Genomic DNA, 25,747 nt, shown 5'->3' with positions numbered 1-25,747 from the left:
GGGACAACCCTTGGTATCTTATCCTATGCCCTCACTACTGGGGGTGGGAGGCGGCTAGCCATACCAGTGACCTCAGACAAGTGCCTAACAGCACCTCCATTTCCCTGACCCCAAAGAATTCAACAGATGCAGAAACAGGCAAGGATGCTTTAAAAACCAGAGCCAGGTCCTCCATGGTGGTAGAGTCTGCTACTAAGAAGCCATTATCAGTCTATGTAAGGTTTCTTGAGCTACTGCTGAGACAACATCGCTCTATAGCTCAGCAAGTAGGAACTATCCATGGTCCTGATTTCTGCCTTTAATGTGGTGTGACTCGCTCTTGCCTTGCCTTGACCTGGCTTTGCTGGATACAACCTTCCCCCAAAGACTCTGTCTTACTGCTTCCACTTCCTTTGTGAGTTCCAAGCCACATTGGAACAGAATACTGCCTCTCTAAAGCAGCCACATTCAGTTTATGTTGCATGGTCTCATAAACTGCATAGGATTAAAACACAGCATGCAAAGAGTGGTGTATACTATTTATTATATATTTATTACATTTATACCTGAATTTTCTTCTAAGGTGCTGAAGTTTCCTTTCTTCATTTTATCTTCCCAGCCATCTAGTGAGGTAGATTAGACGGAGAGAAAGTGACTGCTCTGAGCTCACTTCATGACTGACTGAGGATTTAAATATCAGCTTCTCCAATTCTAGATGGATATTTTAACTTCAATATCACACTCACTCTAGACTAGATTACTTTAAAAGTTGACTGGATGGTATGAACTTAAAAGTTTTTGTCATAAGTAGAATTGTTCAGCTGAGTGCCCAGTGATCTATGCAACGTAATGAAACACTAGATCTTTGCTCTACATAGTAAGCCATGTTGGAACTTGCAGCAGGTGGGTATAAAAATCAGTTTGCTATTATGCTTGGCCAAGATGGACAGGGTTACCAAGCTTACGGGAAGGAGACATTGGCAGCTGATGATATTGGTAAAGAAACATCACCTTGGAGCACAGTATCAAGGAAACATGTTCTTCTTGTTCTTCATCCATGGAAATCTCCATGTTGGTGGCTACTTCCTGAGATGGTCCAAAGAAGGGATCGCACACATTCCCATGACCCTTGATGTCTCATAGCTCCTCCTTTGATGCAGAAGTGTCCAAGTCCAGGTTCCGAGCCATGGTAGTTACAAATAACAAGACATCTCCTTGGCTTCCAATTGTTGGAATACTTTACCAGCACCAACTACCATTGTTATTTCACAAGGGCTTATGCTGATGAAGTGCGCATAGTGGTCTAATGTTGCTGCCAGATCCATGTCATGTTCAGAAATGAGTTCTATGAGATGGTGGCGACAATCTCGCTCCATGCTTGCAACTTGCGAACTTCAGACTAGTAAGATGGCTGGGAAAATGCAAAACTGAAAGCCAAGTGTTAGGAAGAGCACTGTGTGTTTCATAAGAAGATGGTGCTATCAATGCAACTGACAATAGGGAGCGTGGAGGCACATTTGAGTCGTCTCTCTCTTTCTCTCCTCACCCCCCCCCATCCTCCAGTTCCAGACTTGAATTGTGAAGGAATGTCAGGAGCTTTCCAAGTTTCCGCTGCGTAGCAGCACAGCTTTTCGCCTCCTTTTGTTCTGCCCACTGTGCCCATTTTTAAATATTCAAACAAAGCTCCATAAACCGCTAGTTACACCATAATACCAGCTTGTGTTTACGTTTTCAGCTCTCCAGATCACGATCCCATTGAGTGCACATAGAGCGAGTGCTCGTGAGTATGCGCCCATTTACCATCAGGAGAAATCAGACTGTAAACACAAGCTGGTATTTTGGTGGGAGCGCACTAATATGGCGGCTGGGAGGGTCAGGAGTGAAAGGTCAATGATAGGTTCAGAAATTCCTTGCTTTTTTCAGGCTGAGTGATGCTGCTTGTGTAGTAGCTGTTATTTTTCACTCTCATCCAAATAGGAGACACTCAGCTGTTATAAAGCAACAAGGCCTAGTTAGCATGGTTTCTTTTAAGGCAACAGGAGATGAATATCCTAAGGCAGCTGATAGGAACGTTATTGAAAATATGTCAAGCAAGACTGGATCTGAGATGAGGATTAAAAAAAAAAAAGCAACACATTATGAGTTGGACTAGGCGGCCTTAAAAGTCTTGGTCACAAGTCAGAGAATGGCTGAACAAACTGATTATGAAGACTTACAAAAGAAAGAAAAAAAGACCACATACCCTTTCGCCACATGGGAAACCAGTTTTGAAATCAGGTGAGTACAAAAGACAGCTTCCAATGTTTGTGTCAAATGTCCCGCCAGGTGGGAATAGGACCTCTAAAGGAGCTCTCTCGATTGCAGGCCATCTTCTTCCTCCTACTTCCTGTGAAAGACTTTCTTTTTATACTATTCAATTGGAGATATCTGAGCACAGCTTAAAAATAAGTCATTTGGAGAAAAAAGAAGCTACCAAATTAACTCTGTGGAAGCTATTTAAATCTTGAAGATTTGCGTTGAGCTCCTATAAATCTAAATAAAACAATATAAAACATTTGATCCTGAAAAATGGAGAGCTAAGCTAACTGAGCTATGACGGCCCTGGTTAGCTGTCTGTGAGAAGTTCCCAAAATAGTTTTCTTCATTTAGATAATCTTTTAATAGAATTACATCATTTCAGTCACAAAATGATCAAGAACAGTCTACTGTAGCCCACTAGCAGAAAACATCATTAAGGAACAAAGAAGTAATGAGCAAGTTGTATCTCATGAGCTAAATATATCTCACTGAGATAATGTTATCCCTTCCGTGTATTTATATAAACAAGTCATATATGGGCAAAGATCACAAAGATCTTTGGGAAATATTTTGACACTGATGACTTGCAATATGTATTCCTTAAGTGTTGATGCTCTTGAAGCTGTAAGTAGGGTCTTCCTTGCCTTGAAAATAAAGTTGATGTATCTCCAAGGAGAGAGACACAGGTACAAATTATCCATGTGATTGACTTCAATATACCAGGTGGATTGAATAATTCTCCTTCATAATGGGTTGACACTTAACAGTGTTTGCAACAATGATCATTTTCAGTGTGATTTAATAGCTTACTTCTTACCTGAAAAGATAATATTCCTGAGGACACCACATTGTTTCTACATAAATGGCTTATGCTATTATAAATAAGGAGATGTAATGCAATTACTACAAATTATATGACTGTTAACACTTATAATGAAACCAAAAAGGGTGGAAATTACTCAACTATCATGTAATACCAAACTCAGGGTTTCTGTATGAATATTGTTTTAGGGCAGTGTTTTTCAACCACTGTTCCGCGGCACACTAGTGTGCCGCGAGATGTTGCCTGGTGTGCCACGGGAAAAATTGAAAAATTCACAAGATTTAAAAATAAAGTATTTTATAATTTTTCATATTTCTGTTTACTTACTATTTCATAATAAAGTAATTATAAAATACTTTCTTTGTGGTTATTTGATTCCTATTCAAGAGAATTACTTAATATATATAGTCAATATAGGCACAGAGTTAATTTTTTAAACATTTTCTAATGGTGGTGTGCCTCGTGAATTTTTTCATGAAACAAGTGTGCCTTTGCCCAAAAAAGGTTGAAAAACACTGTTTTAGGGCACCTATTGCAATTGCCTAGATAAGTATGATGTGTCAAATTGAAGACTACATTGAACAGATCAGTGGGAAATTTGTAGCTTGGCTAACTGGCCAAAAAAATAATAATTCACAGGCAGTAAGAAAAAGGGCAAAATCTGAGTTAAACATAGATTGATTGTCAACTGTTGCTCTGTGAGTCCTTCCAATTGACTGAGCCTCTATGATGTCATAAAAGACCGGAAGGTGGATATGAAGCCAGAAGTTTGTGGGATGTCTGGCTAGAAATTATTCTTGTTGAGTTCAGCAGGGCTTCCTCCCAGATAAATAGATTTAGGATTGCAGCTTTAGAGAACGAGAGTACACCAGAGAATTATGGATCTGAGGACAAGAAACACAGGCAAAATTGGGAAGTAGATATCCCAAAGAAAGTATGGTGGAAAGGAAAGAATGGGTAAAGGAGATTGTGAGGATACAGATGTGTGTTTCTTGGGAAGCAGAGTAAAGAAATGAGGAAGCCTGAAATTCCAGTATGATCCAATGTTCCATGAGTCTTCACATCAACCCCTGCTGGTTAGTGACATTTGTGGGGGAACTGGACATGGCTCTGTTCAGATGCATGCCTCAAAACATGTGCACGTACTGTTGGTGAAAAGGGTGTAATAAAGTAATGATGGCATTATTTAGAATAAACTAATTAGAATGAAATGTGTCCATAAATGGCATTAGGCTCCCACTTGTACCTTCTATTATGAAACATGCTCCTGAGAAACAGCCCCCTCCATGCTTTTTCTGTCCAAATTACAGCATTGCCTATACTGGATCTGGGATGGAACCGTTAGGCTTCCAGATGAGCTATTTACTGTGGAATCACCATGCCCCAATCACACACACACACCAGGATGTGGCAAATAATGCCATGATTCATATGTAATCCTTCTGCATCTCTTTATTACAGGTTAGTTTTGTTGCTTGCTGACTGCTGATTTGTCCCTATCTATACATATACATGTACATATTCACTGATTCTCTGCGCCTGAAGCAGTTTAGTCATGCTGGCCACATAACTCAGAAAGCTGTCTGTGGACAGACGCCGGCTCCCTCAACGTGAAGCGAGATAAGGGCCGCACCCCATAGTCCAGTTTGACTAGACTTAACCATCCAGGGGTCCTTTACCTTATCCAAAAAATCAAGGCACATGCAGCTTCAAATCCACATTCAACTCCCATGTGAATGAGCCCATAATCACCCCAGATTCCTCCCAGACCAGAACACAAATGGTTGAAAGTATAAAAAGGTATTTCTTTAAGGAATGTAACATTCAGGACAAGTAGTCTTAATATTCAGAACTCTTTAGTGACGGCTTCCTTATCTAAAGTCACTTTCTTAAGTTTCAGAACAGCTAGGCTCTTTCAAAGGCTCTAACTGTTCTCCCTGATCTCACTCTCCCTTGTCCCTTCCTGTCCCTGTTGCAGGCACAATTGCCACTCACTGTCATTTTCCAACAGAGACTCTACCAGCTGTTTTCCCCAACTTTCCATTCCACTCCCCTAACGACAATGATTCTCCCACTAGCTCTCCCCTGATCCATATTTTAGAAGCCTTCCGTCTATTACCACTTACAAAGATTTAAAAATAAAAGGAGGGCTTTCCAAAAGTGCATGCAGGCGACACTGCAGAACTAAAAAGAGCATCCCCATTTCAAAAGGGTTGTAACTCATTGACAGAGCACGAGCTTTTACAGGTTAAACTCGTCGGGTTTCCAGATACAGCTGCGGGGGGGGGGGGAGGACACTCCCTGCCTGAAACCCTGGAAAGCCACTGTCTGTCACTGCTAACAATATTCCTAGTTGCAAAACCAGAGCTGAGAAGCTATAGGGCTTTTCAGAGTCACAGATGCAATGTGACTACACTAAATTTATTTATTTGGTGACGTGAGAGACTCCAGCACATGCTGATCATTCATGTAATCAGATGTTCAAGTAAATGTGAATGTTATTCGCATGAGGTCATGAGATTTACATGGTGGGCACACAACAAGCTTGGCTAACACGTTCCATATGCCAGAGCAGCAAAACAGACAAAATGTGCAGGGGCTTCTTATCCCTTACACATAAGATCATACCCTGATCTTATGTAGAATTAATTAAGAATGTTTATTTCCCCTCTTCATCTTGGTGGTGTCAGTGCTCAGTCAGGCATGAATCTGTTATCCCAAACCTCTTTTCCTACAGAATGTTAAACACTGCTTTGGATTTCCCAAATATAATCCAGAGAATTATTGGCTTGTGTGCATCAGATTTAACAGGAATAATGGCTCATGGATTCCTCTAAGTTTTGTTTCAGGATACTTGGAACAATTCCTGTAGCTATTCTTAAAAGGAGCGCTGTGTGAATGATCTTGAGTTTCCAGACATGCTTTATTTCCCTAGCTTCTTCTTCTTGTTGTTGTTGCTGCTGCTGGTGTTGCTGTTGCTGTTTCTCAATTATTTTCAGTTCTATGCAATGCTATTTTTCTAGAAAAAGAGGTGCTGGAGCTCACCGTGAACTTCTCCCTTGTTCTCTTAGAATGGCAGTGATGCCCACCTGGCTTACCTGAAAGGTGCCAGAGCTAAGATTTGGTGGGCTCCAATTGGAAAAAAAGAAAAGAAAAAAGCCCCGGGTCTATGTAACAGGTATTGAATTTTTTTAAAAATAGATGTTGTGCTTCTGTATACTTTGGGACCCTCACCTTAAACCTCCCTCATGTGCTTGGATGGTATTGTTGTTGCTACCTAAGAAGCCATACTTGAATTTTTATATTAGTTTGCCTTCAGCTAAGTCCTACTCAGTGCAGAGTCATTGAAATGAATGAGCCTAAGTCAGTCAGGTCCATTCATGGCAATGTCTGTAGTCTGAGTAGGATAAGTGTGGAATACCACCCACTGGATATTGCTATTATAATGCCACCACCAGCGTAACAAGATGCTTTTCGTACTCCCTAACCACTTGAAATAGCCGGAAGCACAGCCAGAGCTTCCTGCTATATGTTGCTGAAAGCAGTGAAAGGTTACATATTCTCAGTTGCACATTATTCAAAACAACAGCCTCCGTGGCACTAGAAGGGAAGGGAGGCATGGGGATGTTTTTATGAATGAAATAAATAAAAATAAGGTGATCTTAAAAGCCATATGTTGGTGTGGTTGTATTTTAGAATGTGTCCACTAACCAGGCAGCTAGAGAGTGCATTATAATGCATATCATGAATAATTGTAGAATTTATGAAGCTTCTCTCAATTGTAATTAAAGCATATTTTTACCTGTCACCAGCACTTTTTTCAGGGGGTACTGAAGGGTAGGCAGTTACCAGCACCTCTTTTTTCATTGTTACAAAGGGTGGCACTTACTGTAACAACTTCATTATGAGTAAGGTAAAGGTAAAGGAACCCCTGACCATTAGGTCCAGTCGTGGCTGACTCTGGGGTTGAGACGCTCATCTCGCTTTATTGGCCGGGGGAGCCGGCGTACAGCTTCCGGGTCATGTGGCCAGCATGACTAAGCCACTTCTGGCCAACCAGAGCAGCACACAGAAACGCCATTTGCCTTCCCCGCCGGATAAATACGCCTATTTATCTACTTGCACTTTGACATGCTTTTGAACCGCTAGGTTGGCAGGAGCAGGGACCGAGCAACGGGAGCTCACCCCATCGCGGGGAATCGAACCGCCACCCTTCTGATCGGCACCTATTTTTCTAGCAAAAAAAAAGCACTGCCTGTCACCATGCAAGGAAAGCTCACTGCAAGGAATCAAGTGAGCTAGACAAAGATGCTAGAAAACTATTACAGTAGCAACAGCCAGGGCCACTTCTACCGTTGGGCAGAGTGGGATAACTGTCTCAGGCGTCAGATGCTGATGACATTACCCATTTTATTAGTATTATTTTTTAGTATTCTGTTCATTTTGTAATTAGGATCCTCATTTGTTTTGCTAGTTATTCACTCAATTAGCATTCCTTTCATTATTCATTTCTTGCCTTTTTTATTACTCAAATTACTTTTCTTTCCTTTAGCAGTTTTTTTCTCTCAGTGGCAGCAGCAAGACTAGCTTCTGTAGCTGTTCCTGGTGACTGCCAATCCTTCTCCCAGATTGCTCTAGAATGGTATTTTGGGTTTTTTTAAAAAAGGTGGCCACTGGAAATGTCCACAGATGAGACAGGTAAGCTTCCCAGACCGACCCAACCTTGAATGATACAAATAAGGTATGTCACATTTGTTCTACTCTGCTTTTGTTTCAGAATGAGTGAAAATGGAAATGAAATGAGTCTGATTTGGTTCGCTTTTAACTTCATTCCAAAATAAATGAATGACTGGGTGGACGTTAGAGTGTAAGCGATATATGGAGTGCCTAGATTTAAGTGAATGATTGTGCAGACTTTGGGTTTGCACTAAGCGAATAGATGGGTTTGTTTACTGGCAATCTGTTCAGGTGAGTACACCAGCAAACATGGACAAGCTTCTCCCACAGTTAAAGATACCATGGCTCCAAAACCAGTTATGACCTCAACTCAAACATAAGAAGAAAATTCAGTTTGAGCTCTGGGTCAGTTTGAGTTCTCAACCCTATAGGGACTGTTATAATAGAAATCAAGATAGAAAATATAAGAAAGAAAGAAAGAAAGAAAGAAAGAAAGAAAGAAAGAAAGAAAGAAAGAAAGAAAGAAAGAAGTTTGTTTGCTTGTTTCCTTACTCTGTATATTCCCACTCGATCGTGTCAATCTGCAGATGTGACACTGTTACTTGTGCCACATAGTACACGTTCTGCATTGGCCTTTTAATATGGCATCACCTACACGTTAGAACTCCTGGTCGCTGCCATCAGGCAGGCATCTTCGCCATACTTTTCAAGTGCTTGCTTAAAACATTTTTGTTGAGAAAAGCCTATCCAGACATACAGATGTTGATGTGTTTTATTCTTCTTTTTTTAGTCTATTGTTAACTTTAATTATATTTTAAATGTGTTTAACTGACTATTTTATTGCTCATTTAAATAGTTCTTGTAAACTGCCTCGAGGGTTTAAAAAAATAAAAATTAACAACAACAACAACAATAATAATTTGATTAATTAATTAATTATTGGCCCAGTATTGTGGAACACTTTTTCAATAGTGATGCAGCAGTCTTCTTTAATAGTAATATTTAAATGTTTGCTGAAAACTTTTCTATGCCACTAGGCTTAAGCAGGAGATTAAAGGGGGAAAAAAATTAACAGTTTGCAGGTGATCTGTGATATTATATATATATATATATATATATATATATCCCCCCAAATGATGACCCACTGGAATGGCCACAAATTATTTTATGTTTTTAGATTGGGATTTTATGTTGTGAAGTGCTCTGAGACCTGCGGGTATAGGGCGGTATACAAATGAAATGAAATAATAATAATAATAATAATAATAATAATAATAATAATAATAATAATAATAGGCTGCTGAAACCATTATCTGTCACTGGATGAACATGCTGAGAAGATGATAGAGTTAACCCCTTACTTATTTTTGATAAGACGCTGCTCCTCCTTCCTGAAATCTGCTACTATTGCCGTTGCTTTGGAGAGGGGTGCTTCCTACTCCAAATTCCGATGCCCCTTCTCATGATCTGTGCTTCTGCTGAAAATCCAAAGGGTCATTCACTAGCATCAGGCTCTGGTTCCACATGGGGTAGATGACCAAAGGACAAAGGGGATGACTAGTGTGTAGGATGCATGCCAGTAGACTCAGCACTTGCTCTCACTGTCTAATGGGTGAATAGGATGCTGTCATGAGAACTCACAGCACCTCTTCCTCTATTTTTCAGCAGCCAGTCAGGGGCTATATGATAATTCGGTAGCACACAGAGAAATTGTATATCATTCTAATTTCATGTAGGAAGCAAAAGCATTCAATACATCTTGTGTATGTACATTCTAGGGAAATGCATAAACAGAGAAGAAATTGGCTGGCTTAATTCTGAACAGGGGAGCCAAACTCTATAGTTTTCACAGTGGTTCCATGTACTGAAATGAGCGTTTCAAGAAACAGAGCCAAATTGGAGTTTTCGTTCCCTGCGACTCTAGTTTAGAGAATAGAATCCCTCAATATGCTGTGCAATTTCAAATTCACAAATGTTTTCTTGTTACACTCTCACAGAACAATTTATTTGGATGCGGCTTAGCGGAAAGTGAGTGGGTGCAAATCAGGATGCAACCGTTGTTGTTTCCCTCCCCCCCCTTCACACTCGTACATGAATAAATGACTACAAAACAAAATGATTTTGTAGAAGCGACATCCTCAGTCTTTAATGGTTTCATCTGCATTAAGCTAATCTGTCTAATCGTCAAGCCACAATTCAGCAGAGAGGTGAGCACATTTTAAAAACCCTGCACTTTGTCCCTGTGATCTACATTCTTTGATCAGCTTCTCTGCATTTCAAATATCTGTGAACACACCATCTCTCGAATCTGAAACTTGGGATGTAGCCTTATTTCATAGATCTGGGAAGCTGTGAGCCCTCTCTTGCAGTACTGTGCAGATTGCTTTGGTGCTCTGTCTAGAGCTTATTACACTTCTAGCAAGAATGAGAAGCCCAGGCAGCGGTAGAAACTGTTCAAGGTCACATCCTCACCCCATACATTTGAGGCAACGGCTTCCTCCAATGAATCTAGGGAACTGTAGTTTGTTAAGTGTGCTGGGAATCGTAGTCCGTGGAGGTAAACTACAATTTTTTGGGGGGGAACTATGTGCTTTAAATTTATGATGTGACAAATGGAAAACAGCAGAATGTGTGATAAAAGGTAAAGGTAGAGGACCCCTGGACGGTTAAGTCCAGTCAAAGGCAACTATGGGGGTGTGGTGCTCATCTCACTTTCAGATCGAGGGAGCCGGCGTTTGTCCACAGACAGCTTTCTAGGTCATGCACCGTTTCTGGTGCAACGGAACACCGTGACAGAAACCAGAGTGCATGGAAATGCCGTTTACCTTCCCGCCACAGTGGTACCTATTTATCTACTTGCACTGGCATGCTTTCAATCTGCTAGGTGATAATGGAGAGCAAAGCATTGGGGGGGGGACCTCTTGTCCTACAGGAGTAGCATTTAAGAAACCAGTTTGATACAATAGCTCATGATTGAACAACCACCTACATTTAAACTGTATTTTCGCAGAATTGCCTTTGCTTGTGTGCATAGATAATAATGCTAGCAGGGGATGGCATCTTGTTTTCCTCTTATGTTCACTAAGGGGAAAGGTAGGCAGCAAGGCTCATGCATTGCAAGTGCCCTCCATGTATGATAAATGTATAAATCAGAAGTTTGCAACCTTTTTGAGCCCACTGATCACTTGACCAACTACATTCTTTCTGCGGCTCCACTGTGGGGAAATGCACTCCGAGCCTCAGAGGCCCAGTTATGTCACCCCTTGCTTGCAGAGCCAGCAGCCTCTCGCCCCTTTTTGAACACCTTCCCTTGTGAAATGTTCCCTTAGCCTCCTCTCCCCTCTCCTTGGGAGGCCTCCAGGCAGCCCCAGAACCACCATTCGCTTGTGGAGCTTGTAGCCAAGGCAGTTGCAAGAAAAAGCCAAGCTTTTGGGAGGCAGAGATGTGAAAGGGAGGGAGGGAAGGAAGGAAGGAAGGAAGGAAGGAAGGAAGGAAGGAAGGAAGGAAGGAAGAAAGAAAGAAAGAAAGAAAGAAAGAAAGAAAGAAAGAAAGAAAGAAAGAAAGAAAGAAAGAAAGAAAGAAAGAGACAAAGGCCATTGTTGTCTGCACAACCCCTGACCATCATTCAAGGCACCCCAGAGTGCCACACCACACTGGCCTCTGGTATAAATGTATTTTAATCTCACTTTTATCCCATCTATTCAAAATATTATTGGTTTTTATCTTGAGGCTGCCGTCCTGGATATGCTTCTTTGAGAGCAGATGCTACTGAACACTTCAGAGTAAACATGCATAGGACTGCAGTGTGAAATGCAACAACAAAATTACATAAAAGCAAGGTGTCATTAATGTGGGAGAAGAGGTAGAGATTTATGTGGGGAATATTCAGAGAGGGAAGAGCTGAATATCTTTAAATGTTATTTTCAGATCCCATTTTTTAAAAATTTCTTGTGCGCTTTTGTTTTATTCAAATGTGGTGGTTGCGTGCATTTGCACCGTAAAATGGAAGGAAAAGGCGATTTAAAGAGAAAACATCTAACTCCTCTCTGCTGCCTCATATTCTAAAATGGAGCTGGTGTGTTTGTCAAGCATCACTGGGGCTCAGTAACAAAATATGTATGCGATAAGGAGGACAGAATAAACTGCATGGTTAAAGAGCAATGGGTAAGGTCTCTGCAAACCAATATTAAACATTAGACGTTAGATATCCTAGGGGGACACCCTTTCCACATCAACTTCCCCCTGCTAAGGATATATGGAATATGCGCATCAATATGCCCCAAATGCTAGAGCACATCCTGTTCCCTACATTGTACCTATTTTGGATGCTAAATTGCCAGATTGATTTCTTTGGTACCAGTCTTATCGCTGCGCTGAGAGTTTTAACATTTTGTAAGTTCTGGAAATGATAGCATTTGGGAACTAAATATGCATGACACCCTGAAAATAAATACTTCCGTTAAATATAAAACTGTGTTTTCTATGCTGCAAAAAAATGTCCATTAGGGAGGCAAGATTTTTTTCCCCACAGTGGCAGCAATCCATAGAAGTGCTTTGCTCAGGCACCATAACCCACTGTAATATGCGTTATATGTCTCAATATACCTCCCCCTGTTGCACATATGTCATTTCAGGCAGGTTATGAGCTGAGCTACCATCCAGCTTCATCACCCAGAATTGGCATTGGGATGCATCAAGCCTTTAGCCACCATCAGTTCCTATGGGGCAGGGCTATTAGCTCTCAGGTACAGTTTCCAGGGACACGGGTGGTGCTGTGGGTTAAACCACAGAGCCTAGGACTTGCTGATCAGAAGGTCAGCGGTTTGAATCCCTGAGACAGGGTGAGCTCCCGTTGCTCGGTCCCTGCTTCTGCCAACCTAGCAGTTCGAAAGCATGTCAAAGTGCAAGTAGATAAATAGGTACCACTCTGGTGGGAAGGTAAATGGTGTTTCCGTGCGCTGCTCTGGTTCGCCAGAAGTGGCTTAGTCATGCTGGCCACATGACCCGGAAGCTGTATGCCGGCTCCCTCGGCCAATAAAGCGAGATGAGCGCTGCAACCCCAGTGTGGGTCACGACTGGACCTAATGGTCAGGGGTCCCTTTACCTTACAGTTTTCAGGTATGTTTAAATCCCACTCAGCCCTCTCTTTCCCCCCAGAAATTAACCATTATCTCAGGCTCCACGTCCCATATTATTTTGCCTCCCTGAAAGGTTTTTTTCTGAACATAAATTACAGAGGGATGAAATGTGCGAATGGGCAAATCAGGTCTTCTCCAAAAAAAAAAAAAAAAAAGAGTTGCAAGCTTTTTATCTCCTTGCAAAAATATAATGGCCAGGTCAGGTCAGGACCTCTCCCAACCGGTGCCCCAGCCACCTCCTCTTTCACATTTAGCAGAAGCTTCATATGTAAAAATGTAATGGACGAAGGCCTGCCTGGCATAGGTACCAACTGCTTGGGGCCCTGGGTGCTTGAGCACCCACAAAGTTCCCCATGAAGGGGCCAGGCACCCACAAATTTCAGCGCCAGGGCCAGGTGTTCTGCATGGCACCCATGGCCCTGGGCACCCACGATTGTGGGGTCATGTTGGCACTCCTGTTGCCTGGCATAGGAAGTAAAAAGTGGGGGAATGGTTATCCTGCTTGCTTTCTGCATGTGGAGCAGACTGTGTGTGTGTGTGTGTGTGTGTGTGTGTGTAAGTGGGCAAGTGGGGAAGGGCTTGGCAAGTCCAGGCATGCCCCCTATCCTTTTCTGCCTCCTATGGTTATCCAGATGTGGCTGGACTCCAGCTCCCATCCTCCCATACCATTGGCCATGCTGGCTAGGGGAGCCTATCAACATCTGGAGGATGTTGATCTAACATCTGCTGCTCTATTGTGTGACCAGAGCAAGGAAAGGGGATGGGGTGGCAGCGGCCAGAGCTTACTGGAAGCGTTCTTTGGGTCGTCAGGCGGCTACTGATGCTGCTGCTCCTGCAGCAGCGCCGCGCAAAACCGACAAGCCCTTTCGCCTGTTCCTGGATGCGCGCAAAACGCGAGGAATAATCACAGTTAATCGTGTGTGCTCCGCTCCTTTGCTTGGGGGTCATCGGTGAGACGGTGGCTGGGTGGTCGGGATGTGTTATTGGGCCGGGGGTCCTTGATGACATCTATATGAATGAATCTTCCTCCCCTCTCTCACACATACATTCCCTCCCCCGTTGTTTTCTTTTGCACAAAGACAAAGCGATGCTAAACCAAAGTAGAAGCGTCTCTTCTCAGGGAATCCAAAGTGGCTGGGACTATTTCTACCCGGGCAACTCGGCAGGACAACAAAGATCTCTCTCTCTCTCACTGTTCGTGTGTGTGTGTGTGTGTGTGTGTGTGTGTGAGAGAGAGAGAGAGAGAGAGAGAGAGAGAGAGAGAGAGAGAGAGAGAGGGGGGGGGTGCTGGAGAAGAAAAATTCTCTCCAGTGGCTCATTAATTCTGCACCATTCTGATCAGAGCTTCGCTGGCACTGTTAAGGTTATTCATGTTCAGGTAGCTCCTTCCCCTCCCTCCCTTCTCCCTTCCCCTCCTCCCTTTGAAAAAAATAAATAAATCTCTCTCTATCTTTCCTCTTCTCCCCCCCCCCACAAGCACCCCAGAATGTTATATTATTAATTGCCAATTTGCATATGTGTGCAGCTGCTGTTTTGGCATCCGATTAGCTTGCTGGAGGTATAGCGGAGCATTTGGCAGCTTTCCTCTTTGGAGGGGGGGGGAAAGGTGGGGGGAGGAAAGAGAGAGAGAGAGAGAAAGAAAACGAAGGAGACGGCCTCCCCTAACTACAGAACAGCTGATAGTCTATCAGCCATAGACCCTGACGGCGTGAATTACAATTACAGTACTTTTCACACTAAATCTGGGTGATAGCTACTTGGAAAGAAGTTTCATCTTTTTTTAAATAAAAAAACCCCCACAAACTGGAGGGGGGGAGAGAAAAAGAAATTACATGGTCATGCTGTGCTTTTAAAGGCGGTTTAGGTCACTTTTGTCTATTTAACACCTAATTCCGAGGAGTCCATAGGCATCTGGGAGATGTGAACGGCGCCTAACTATGATTTAGCTGTTTAGATGGGGGAGATCTGCCCCCACCCTCGCCCCTCCCGTTTATAAATCTACCTCAAATTACATTTATTAACAAGGCGACCAGGAAGTGTTAAAGTTGTTAGACGCTTCATTGATTAAACAATTTGTTTGGGGGGATTTTCAGTTGTCATCTCCAGAGTCATGGGAGTGGTTGTGGCTTGTTTTGTTTTATTATTAATAGAATTTTTTTTAAAAATGCGGTACTGGGGCCACTGTGAACAAATTCGCCATCGGATCCGGACATCTGAATGCAAGCGGGAGGCTTGAAATGGGGAGCATCCTGATTGGTGGTTTGGTCTCTTGGGTGGCCCAATCCTGTCCAAGTTCGTCTCCCACCGTGCACCACTTGCCACAAACAATTGCGCTCAAGGCGGCTCACAATACCCAAAACATTCATACACGGTGTTAAGAAGTCCTTGGGAGCTGTGGTTCAATCCAAAACATGCATATTTACTCATCCATATTTCTACTGCACTGGGTTCAACGGGTCTCGCTCCCATCGCAGCCTAAAAATGGGCCATGGCTCTATTTATTAAGTCTTTCTGATTTCAATTGCTTGACTCTCCCGCTGAAATCCCTCTACTCCGATTGGTGGGTTCATAGCCGTTTAGGTTCAGTTCCCCCACACAGCTACACAGACCAATGGGCAGTCTTGACTAACTCCCGGTATCTTGGGCTAATGTACCTCACGAGGGCGTTGTGAGGGCACGATAGGATGACCCCCCACGTGTGTTAACAGCGCCTTGGAGAAAGGGCAGGATGCAATGTGGATGGGTGGAGGAGATAAATCTCGTGCACGGTTATGGCATCTACCCAATGTGCAAGCCAGGGAGCCAGTGAGAGATACACTGGTCTTATCAGCTCGTGGCTGTCTGAAGGCGCACAAGGCCGCCACCTCGCTGAAGCTAAGCGAGGTTGGGTTTGTGCCTGGATGGGCGACTGTCTGGATCTTCCACGATGGAAGAAAGGTCAGCCATAAGTTGTGGGGAGACACTGTACATAAGCACATAAATGCTTATGTGCTCATAAAGGCAGATGTTTACCGAATCCATTCAGTAACCATTGTTAGGATCACGATGCACAGTTTTGGTTTAATGTGTGGGTCCCCACTAGCCTGCACGATATTAGACTCTTAATCTCAGGGCTGTGTGTTTGAGCCCCACTTTAAGCCAAAAGATGCCTGCGTTGGGCAAAAAGATTCCTTCACGGTCTCACTGATGACCCTCCTGGTCCTTTCCAACTCTATAATTCTATGATTCTAGGTGTCTTGCCTACCTGCAGCTTGTTTCCTGTACTTGAAACTTTAAAAAGTACATTTAAAAAAGTAAGAGGGACCTCCTATCCATGCTCATTGAGCTCGGAGCGCCGTCTGCGTGCGCTTTTCTTCCAGGTTCCCATCCTAATCCTTGTGTTTAGGACCGCGGCCTCCTCAGTCCACTGCTTTAAATCAAAGTTCGAGGCTGCCAATGACTGCTGGTATATGTGTACACCCTCCAGCAACAGAGCTTCTGCGGGGGAATCACAGGTGGAAAGAGAACATTGTTACGCTCACGTTCATATTTACATTCCATATATATTAATATTCCATATGTAAATAGTATTAAATAATCCAGTATTTAATATTCCTTAATGCATACAGGAGCCATCACAGGGAGAACACACGTTATCCATACACACAGAGACACAAATGCACTATCTCATGCCTGAAATATACGGTTCTAGCTAGTCCTGGCTCAGCTAACCTAAGAGAAAATAGACTGTTTTCCCTTTTTTTTGAGCTGCTTGCATTATTAGATTTCTCACTCTCACAGATTATCCAAAAACTACCCATTGATTGATCGCCCGTAGAGCTGCATTTGGTGTAAAGAAAAACTTCACAGCTTTATTGGCTCCCAGGAGACAAAACAAACAGAACAAGATATTCTTATTAAATACAAACAATGCAACAAGCGAGGGAAACGTCCCATGGAAATCAGTTCAGCCAAGGCAGTCCAGCGCGCCGCAGCCCCAGCTGAGGATATACTCGGGAGGATGGCTCAAGTTTTGCGGCTGGCTCTCTCAGGCAAAAGTCCCTCTGGGATTTGCAATATTGTTCGCAGCATCTCTTCAGAGGGATCCCAGTCAGAGCTGAGGAAGATGCCATCGAAGGGAAGCCTGGAGACTGGCTTGGCGTTGCTGCTCGACTGCGCTCCAGTTCCACTACAGACCCGGGTGGGGTTCCCGCCCCGACGCCACCCGCAAAAAAATAATCAAACCCCACCCCCAAGCGCCCCCCACCACCATCTCGTCCCCTCCGCTCTTTAACAATCCTTCATTTTTTTGTGGAATTGGCTTGCAGGCCTGGCTTCGGTTCGCGTTCCAGAAGCGTGAATAGCCGCGCAGCGCGATCCTATGCATGGCTACGCGGAAATCGAGGAGAGTGGGTATAGGATTGCAGCCTACCTGAGCCATGTGTTTTTGCCCCTAGATAGAAGCGCATAAGATCGCGCCCTCTTGACAAATTAGTAAATAGGATGTTCAAGAATCTTGGTTCGAGGTTGCGCTGCGCTGTTATCAAAGATGCGGAACTCTGCTTAGCATTTATTTAGCGCTGTAAAGGAAGCCTAATGGCAGAGACGCTAGACTCTGCTGGAGTCTGTGCGGTGAAAAATATTCTTATTAAAGGGATGACCAGTTATTTTTTTTCTGCACATGGCCTTTGGATAGGTAGTGTGGACAGAGGTGGGCCAGGTCAGGCCATTTTTTCTTGTGTCTTGAGGCGTCCTGAGTTCAGTGGAAGGGTTCATTTTGTAGCCCACCTTTCCTTCAAGAAGCTCAAGGCGGTCTACATGTTTTTTCGCTCCCCGTTTTATGTACACAACATCCATGTGAGATAGCGATTCTAAAATAAGCTCCCGAATAAGACCCAGTATCGACGTGCCGGTGATTTGAAGTCATAGTTGGGGGCTCTCTCCCAGGTACCCAGCATCTGGGTTGAGGTGACCACCAAGAGGGTTTTCTCGGTTGTGGCCCCCTTTTCCTGAACTCCTTTCGCAGACAAATCTGGCTGGTGCCAGCGTAATTCTTATCCTTCCTTTATCATAAATTATTTTAATATCCTGTTTTTGTTTGTCTAGCTTTTGTAAGCTGCCGTGGGAGTACCACCGAAGAGGCGCTGTATAAATATTTTAAATAAATGCGTATAGAATTGCAGCTTTGATATTCTGGCGGAGCAGGAGAGGAGGCTGCGAGCCCAATCCAAAGCGCGCTTCCTAGAAAGACAGTCCCATTGAAACTCAGTGTGACTTCTTACCCTCGAGAAAACTCCCACGGGAGCACGCTACACAAGCTACATACTGTGTAATGGTGTGTTTTAAAACTGGGGACGCTATGAAATAAAACCCTGCCTGGTTCTGAAAGTGAAGTGTACTTTTGTTGAAACCACTTCAGTGCCTGATCTCCTATAGTAGATTCAGATCAATGGGAGTCAATCTGGAACAAAGGGAGTTTTGTTGTTGTCTAGTCCTTTAATCGTGTCCAACTCTTTAGTCGTGTCCTTTAGTCGTGTCCAACTCGTGACCCCATGGACCACAGCACGCCAGGCACTCCTGTCTTCCACTGCCTCCCGCAGTTTGGTCAAACTCATGCTGGTAGCTTCGAGAACACTATCCAACCATCTCGTCCTCTGTCGTCCCCTTCTCCTTGTGCCCTCCATCTTTCCCAACATCAGGGTCTTTTCCAGGGAGTCTTCTCTTCTCATGAGGTGGCCAAAGTATTGGAGCCTCAGTTTCAGGATCTGTCCTTCCAGTGAGCACTCAGGGCTGATTTCCTTCAGAATGGATAGGTTTGATCTTCTTGCAGTCCATGGGACTCTCAAGAGTCTCCCCCAGCACCATAATTCAAAACCATCAATTCTTTGGCGATCAGCCTTCTTTATGGTCCAGTTCTCCCTTTCATAAATCACTACTGGGAAAACCATAGCTTTAACTATACGGACCTTTGTTGGCAAGGTTATGTCTCTGCTTTTTAAAATAATGTCTAGGTTTGTCATTGCAAGGGAGTTTTACCTGATGCGAAATGAGACAGAGTACATAGCAGATTGTCTTCTACTGAGTCAGATCTTTCGTCCAGTAATGTCTACATTGAATGGCAGCAGCTCTCCAGGAATTCAGATAGGGGGTATTTCCAGCCCTACATTCAATCCTGCCAAGGATTAAACCTGGGATCTTCTGCGTACAAAGCAAATCCTATGGCCCTACCATACTCTACCCTACTTTTAGAGAATTTAAGGTAGGATGAGAAAAATTAGCAGAGGTTATTAAAATTCCTTTACTTGTCAAGAGATTTCGCCCCGTGGCGCAGTGTTCAAAATACGGAAGCAAGGTTAGGAGGACCATCATGAAATCCACACACCCATGGATCCCAATTCTTAGCCAATCATTCCTCGAGGACCTTAATTCAGGTCTGCAACAAGAAGTAAGGGCAGTAGGTCCACATCCCCGCCCACTTAATTCGAGTACAAATATTCAAGGGCGTACCTAGGGGTTGGTTAGGTTGGTCGCCGCCAGGGCACAGGCCCAGGTGGGCGCAAAAATCTCGAAGAAAGACAGAGAGACGGGAATTGCCAAGGGCGCAAAGGAGCCTAGGTACCCCTCTGCTAATGTGGGCATGTCCAGTATAATCGCTGAAGTCTCGAAATTAGGACCAGAAGCTCCGTCTGTTTTACAGGCCGGTCCTTGGCCAGAGTTCCTGAGCTCACTTGCGTGAAAAGCAATTTCCGGTGCAGTGCTACCTCGGGTTACATATGCTTCAGGTTACATACGCTTCAGGTTACAGACTCCGCTAACCCAGAAATAATACCTCGGGTTTGCGGCGGCAGCAGGAGGCCCCATTAGCTAAAGTGGTGCTTCAGGTTAAGAACAGTTTCAGGTTAAGAACAGACCTCCGGAACGAATTAAGTACTTAACCCGAGGTACCATTGTATAGTCAATGTATACCCACCAAAGTAATCCCACATCTGCCTTCTCAGAAGTAAGCACCGTTCAGTTCAATAGGACTTACTCGTGGGAAAGTTTAGGATCGAGCTGAAGTTGAAACAAGGTTGATTCTCAGGCAATTTTGCTTAGGGTCGCCGTTTTGGGAACTCGGAAGAGTCTCTCTAATGGGAAAAAGGAAGGAGAAGTTAGGAATTTTAACGTCACCGCAAAGGTAAAGAAAGGGGAGTAGGGACGCCTGATTGACCCACTGTTGGTTTTTAGAATGGGCCCCATGGCTTTTGCTTCTGCATTCACAGAGCGGAATCAGAGCACCACGCAGACCCGCTACCCGCCACCCAAGGTGCCCACCGGTCAGTACGAACCAAGTGGACTCAAGGTCAGGAAAAGGCAAGTCTGCATTTAGCTTCAGATCAATGCTGGAGGGACTTTCCCTTCTGTGGAATCTGTGAGCTTCCTCGTTTGGTCGTACAGACCAATATGGCCCAAGGATACTGACCAGTGATACTGTTGCTACCCCCTTCCTACATCTCCCGCTATTCCATCCAAGACCATATCCTTCCCTTAGGATGCAATCCTATTATAAACCGCATTGACTTGGTATAGTCAACCCCACTGAAATGAGGAGGACTTGCTTCCGAATAAACCCGCCTGGGTTCGGATTTCAGGGCTGCAATCCTGTAGCGCCCTGAAGAGGAAGCCCCATTCAAGTCAGTGGGGACTTCCAAGCAAACTGTGACAACCCAAAGGAGCGCGTAAAGGCCTTTTTTCAGCATTGATTTTTCCGTGCTTGCGCGTGTGCATGGGCGTAGCCGGGAGGGGGCAGCTGCCCCCCCCCAATAAAGTAAATCAATTAAAAATACTTAACAAACTGAGGTTCTGCCTCCACCCAACATGAATCCTGCCACCCGCCACATAAATCCTGGCTACACCCAAGGGCGTGTGTGATGGGAGAAGCCAGAGCCTCGTTTCTACTGATGCATCTCGGCTTAAACGCTGGTGCAGTTATCACTACAGTGAAGTGGAAATAGGTTTGTTTTGTTTTCCAGATCGACTCCACTCCGGTGTGCATGGGTCGGGCATCCTTCTGATTTTATCTCAAGCAGCTTCCATCGCGAGGGAATACAAAAAATCATTCTCGTTAAAGGCCCACAGAGAGACGTGTAACAACCTTTAAAAAAAAATAAAAAGGTAGTACAAAACAGTAATATAAACCCAACCATCGCCCCGTCGAGAAAATTCAGTCTTTTATTTGTCCAAAATCAAACGTCTAATTATATCCCCGTGTCTCCTTCCATGCATGCGTTCATATTTGTAATGCTAGCTGGTTTTGTAATGCCTCGGTGGATAAACGGAGAAGAACGTGCTTTGCGCTCTTTTTTACATCTACAAAAAAGCCTTTGATTAGGTCCTAAGATAGTCTATTCCGCGGTTTGTTTCCTACGATGTAATAATTAGTTAAATGAGGGTGGTGGAGAGGAAGCGAGAGAAGCAGAACGTTTCTGGTACGAGTGTGCATTATTAGGAAAGGTGACGGCCCCTTTGACCAACTATGTGCAGACCGACCTGGAAGTAAGCCCTATTAAAAACCATAGCGCTTACTTCGGAGTAAGCATGCATGCATTGGATCGCGCCGCCCGTGGACTAGGTGTTTTTTTTGTATACAAAGGAAGGAGGAAGCAACCTAGTAGTAGGTGATAAAACCTCTCGATCTTTTTGCTTACCAGCGCAAACGTATGCATGTCTACTGAGAAGTAAGCCCCATGGGTTCAATGGGATTTAGCACCAGGGACGTTGGTACAGCATGACGGTCCTTTGGAAAGCATTCCCCGTTTCCCCCCCAAAGAAAATGCCTCCCCCCGCGATTATTGACAAAAATGCGCACAGCCGAATCCGGGTCGATGGCGATAAATTTGGCGAAGTGATGTAAACTGGGCCAAGACAGGCCTGGCGCCGCTGGCACTTCGCCACAATCCCAGTCTGGGAACCTGCAAGTCAAAAAACCCTAGCTAATAATTGCAGTCTGCAAACCGCAGCGCCGTGGACACATGGCTTAGCAAGAGCTCCTCGGGGAGGGGGGGGGAATTGCCGTTTCTGTGGGCTTGGCTGCTGAGCTCCCCCGTGGGCTTTCGCATCTTGTGGATGGCAAGGCGCCCGAGGTTTCTTCCCAGTGCTCCCATGGAGCTTGGACTTGGCTTTTTACGCCCCCACCCTTCTGTCCTGAGTTATGCGTAGAGCATTTCCACAAGCTCGCAGGCTGGAATTGACAAGGGCTGCCAGGCGCGGGCGCGCGCTCCGAACGAAAAAAGGCAACCTGTTCGGGCCGGAACGGCGCGTCCTTCTATCCCGGAAGGAGCCCCCGCCCCCCAGCTAGCCAGAGCCGGCTAAGCCCACCTCGACGCTGGCTGGGGGCAGATTTCCCTCTCCCCGGGAATTCTGCAGCAAGGGTTGCCTCAAAGGGAAACGTGGGGTTCAGTGTCTCCTTCGAACCGAGATACTGAAAAGCGCGTGTTAAATGTGCGCCTGAGCCTGCACCCACAAGAATTACTCCTCTCTCTCTCTCTCTCTCTCTCTCTCTCTCTCTCTCTCTCTCTCTCTCTCTCTCTCTCTCTCTCTCTCTCACACACACACACACACACACACACACACAGCGATTTCCACAGGGAGACCCATTCAGAAGTATTTCAGTTTAGCTAACGCTTCCAAAGAGATATACTGTTTTTTAAAGCTCTCTCTAACAAAGGCATACGGTCGATATTTCGAGCTTTTTATATGCATAAAGTGTATACACGTGAAGAGGGAGATCTACTTGATCTCAGGGCCTAGGGAATGCAAGAGATGTTTGAGCCGCTCAGTAATAGGGCTCCAAGTCTTCAGATCTGCGCAAGAAGTTCTAGAGTCACTCTCTTGCGCCCTCACCGATCCTAAACACGGAACGAGCCTTCATTTCTCAATGGAACTTCCTAGCGAATATCTAGGCGTTGCATCGATACTAGTCGACTACGGTCCCTTTCTTCTATCTCGAATTCTGCATTTGAAAGCCTTAGCCCAAGTTACTCTGTAAAACGGACTTGCCTCAGGGGGGCTTCAACAAGTGGGATGGAGAGGCCACCGAAAAGGGTTTTGCTACTTTTCCACCCTGCGCCCAAGTTGGGTAACGTCGATGTAGCAGGCTGGTTTTGGGTAGGCAGGCCTGACGACATACCCCCAGGAGCAAGCATAGGCAAACTCGACCCTGCAGATGTTTTTGGCCTACAACTCCCATGATCCCTAGCTATCAGGACCAGTGGTCAGGCATGACGGGAATTGTAGTCTCAAAACATCTGGAGGGCCAAGTTTGCCTGGGATGGTGAGGTGGGACATTTGCCCTGCGGCTGCTGTTGAATTCTCAACCTCCATCAGCCCCAGCCGGAGCGCCACAAGTCCACGGGGATCACAGTCCCCTCCCCAAGCCCCATCCTTGAGGAAATGTGGAGAAAAAGCCAATAGGAGGAGCTATCTCCAGCTCCGTTTCAGGGCAAGGGGCTACTCTAGAAACAAGGACTGATCTATTGGTTTCTGATGAGTTTCTTTCAGTAGGAACAAAATAAAATACGTTTTGAGTCTATTGCACACCTACAGCAGACTCCTGTGCTATGAATTCAGTGAAACCGAACCCCAGGTGCGTGTGCGTGCCGTACTATATAGCGCGCGCACTTCTTTGTCAGCCGTGCGCGCCTTTGCGGGCAGGGACCTCTTTGCCTTAGCGCGTGACCAAGATGCAGACGCGATACCAAGCCCCCACCAGCAGAGAAGAACCCTTAGGCTAACCTGTTGAGAAGGCAATCATGATCGCTAAGCCGGCTCTCGGGCTGCCTGTTGCAGCTGCGTTGGCCCTAGACGGGGCGAACGGTTTTCTCCAAACACCTATGATAAACACAACCCGTGCCAGCTTCGGAGTCCATGATCTCGATACAGTCCTGAGCTGTTCCCTCCTTCCAATTACGGCTTTCGTGACTAATTAGCGCGCGTGGTTCTCTAGCCGTACGTGCGCCTACCGATGGCACCTGAGGCAATTTATCAATTAGACGGTAACTAAAGACATTCCTGACGGATCGGAGGTTAAGGATGGAGCGTTTGACACAAAAGAAGGCGCTGCGCTGTCGAGGCCGCTCAGATGGGCAGCTGGAAACTTCTGCGGGCCTAATCCGGTCGATATCCTTATTAACACGGGACTGCTATGTTAATATTCCCCAAGAGTTGGTCCATTTCACGGGATCACTGGCAAAAACAAAACAGAGCTTTGCGCTTAGGAAAGTGAAGCGAGATAAATAATTGCTTTTGTTTTTGGGGAGATCATGGGAGATCCTTGGACGGCAAACGGAGGGTTTCTCTTTATATCACAAGTTCCTGTCGTCTTGCAGCTGGAATTCTTCCTAGGATCCTGAAAGGTCTACAGTCCTGTTTAGAAGCAAGACACTTTAATGAAATGCGATTTCTCCCTCTAAGGAAGATCCAGCCACTGCGAAGCATTTTCACGACGTCTTGGTTTGAGTGGGAAAGATTTCAGCACGTGTTTAAGGCTGCAGACCTATGGACGATTATTCGGTACCGGATCCCTCTGAACTCAGTAGGGCTTATTTCTTAGTGAACATATATAGGATTGGTCATGCACTTTCCTATGCAAACCAGTGGGATTATAACAGTGTCTGCTTTCTTCCCCTGGTAAAGTCATGCTCGATGGAGCTAAGTAACAGTTTCCAGACAGCAGGCCGCTGGAGTGGTGCTTTTCCTATCTCAAGAAAAGCACATTAAAGACCAAGATATGTATAGTGGCATAAACTTTCGTGGGCCACAGACTATATTTGTGCCTATGATTGTTGTCTTATAAGCGTTTAGCTCTGGTTGGATCGTGTCCAGTGACTCCCCCCCCCTTTTTTAGGCAAAGCATTTTGGAATGCCCTTGATATTTGTGGCCTCCAATAGATTTCTGTGTTTTTCAAAACCTTGCAATCAACTTCTTGAAAAAAAAGCAATTTATTTATGGTTGCCAGAAGCGGCCTTCTAGTGTTCGGTTGTTATTTTGGCTCTTGGTCTCATCTCTCCCTCTCAGTTTCAGGCCACTCTGAAGGTGCTGCTGTTTTTTAAAGACTTAGAGTAGCAGCCAACGCCAGTCATACTCCAAGCAGACCCATGAAATCAATGCATTGGAGTTACTCAAGTTTACTGACTTCAGTTGGTCTACTTTGAGAAGGACTAACATTGGATTACAGCCTTAACTCCTAACCCTCCTTCCGTCTTGCACCCGGGACCTGTAGCAAAACCGGAAAGGACCCACAGAGACGATTGAGAAGATCCAAACTTGTCTAGAGTGGCAAAAGAAGTCGTTGTCGGTAGAAACACACACACACGTTCCTTTCTCTTCGCCAATAAATGGCACATCGGACAACTGAGAATACGCTAAAAAACAAAAAACTGCTTAGGATTTCTTTTCCTAAATGGCCTTTTCTTCGAAAGAGAGGCGGATTTAAATCGGTTTCCGATACATGAGGACAAGCCAGTTAAACAGCAGCAGCAACAACAGCAACTGATTTTCCAAAGGCAACACCCGGAGGCATCTCAAACCACCAAGCAAACAAAACGTGCCCTTAATTTTATTGCACGGTGGGATGAAAAGGCTGCTTCCTTTCTCCTTCAGTAGAGTAATGCCCATGAGGGGAGAGAGAAAAGGTGACAACCAAGCATTTATATATATGCATACACATACACGCACATACAGATCAAGTCACCTTGGAGAGCTCATATGGGAAGAAGCAGCGCCACCGCCTCCTCAGCCATATGGCCAGGGATCTTCCCCGGGGAGCAAGCGTCAAGTCACCTTTCAGTCCGTATGTGCAAATAATTGCGGGGA

The 25,747-nt window shown here is 44.8% G+C and overlaps 1 long non-coding RNA gene across 4 annotated transcripts; it reads left to right on the top strand.

The window, feature by feature from the left end:
- The first annotated feature begins 3,854 nt into the window (after positions 1–3,854).
- LOC309380283 lies at positions 3,855–9,912 on the top strand. Of its 4 annotated transcripts, none has more exons than XR_014172803.1 (4): positions 3,855–4,176; positions 6,172–6,278; positions 7,878–8,068; positions 9,775–9,912. It is a non-coding gene; the product is annotated as an uncharacterized lncRNA (long non-coding RNA). The 4 variants fall into 4 exon arrangements; XR_014172804.1 differs by having other exon boundaries at positions 9,556–9,912; XR_014172805.1 differs by lacking the exon at positions 7,878–8,068 and adding an exon at positions 7,653–7,841 and having other exon boundaries at positions 9,556–9,912.
- Positions 9,913–25,747: the final 15,835 nt, after the last annotated feature.

Source organism: Podarcis melisellensis (assembly GCF_964234715.1).
Source record: "Podarcis melisellensis genome assembly, chromosome: 1".
In the NCBI taxonomy this organism is placed as follows: domain Eukaryota; kingdom Metazoa; phylum Chordata; class Lepidosauria; order Squamata; family Lacertidae; genus Podarcis; species Podarcis melisellensis.
This window is presented reverse-complemented; position numbering and strand designations above follow the sequence as displayed.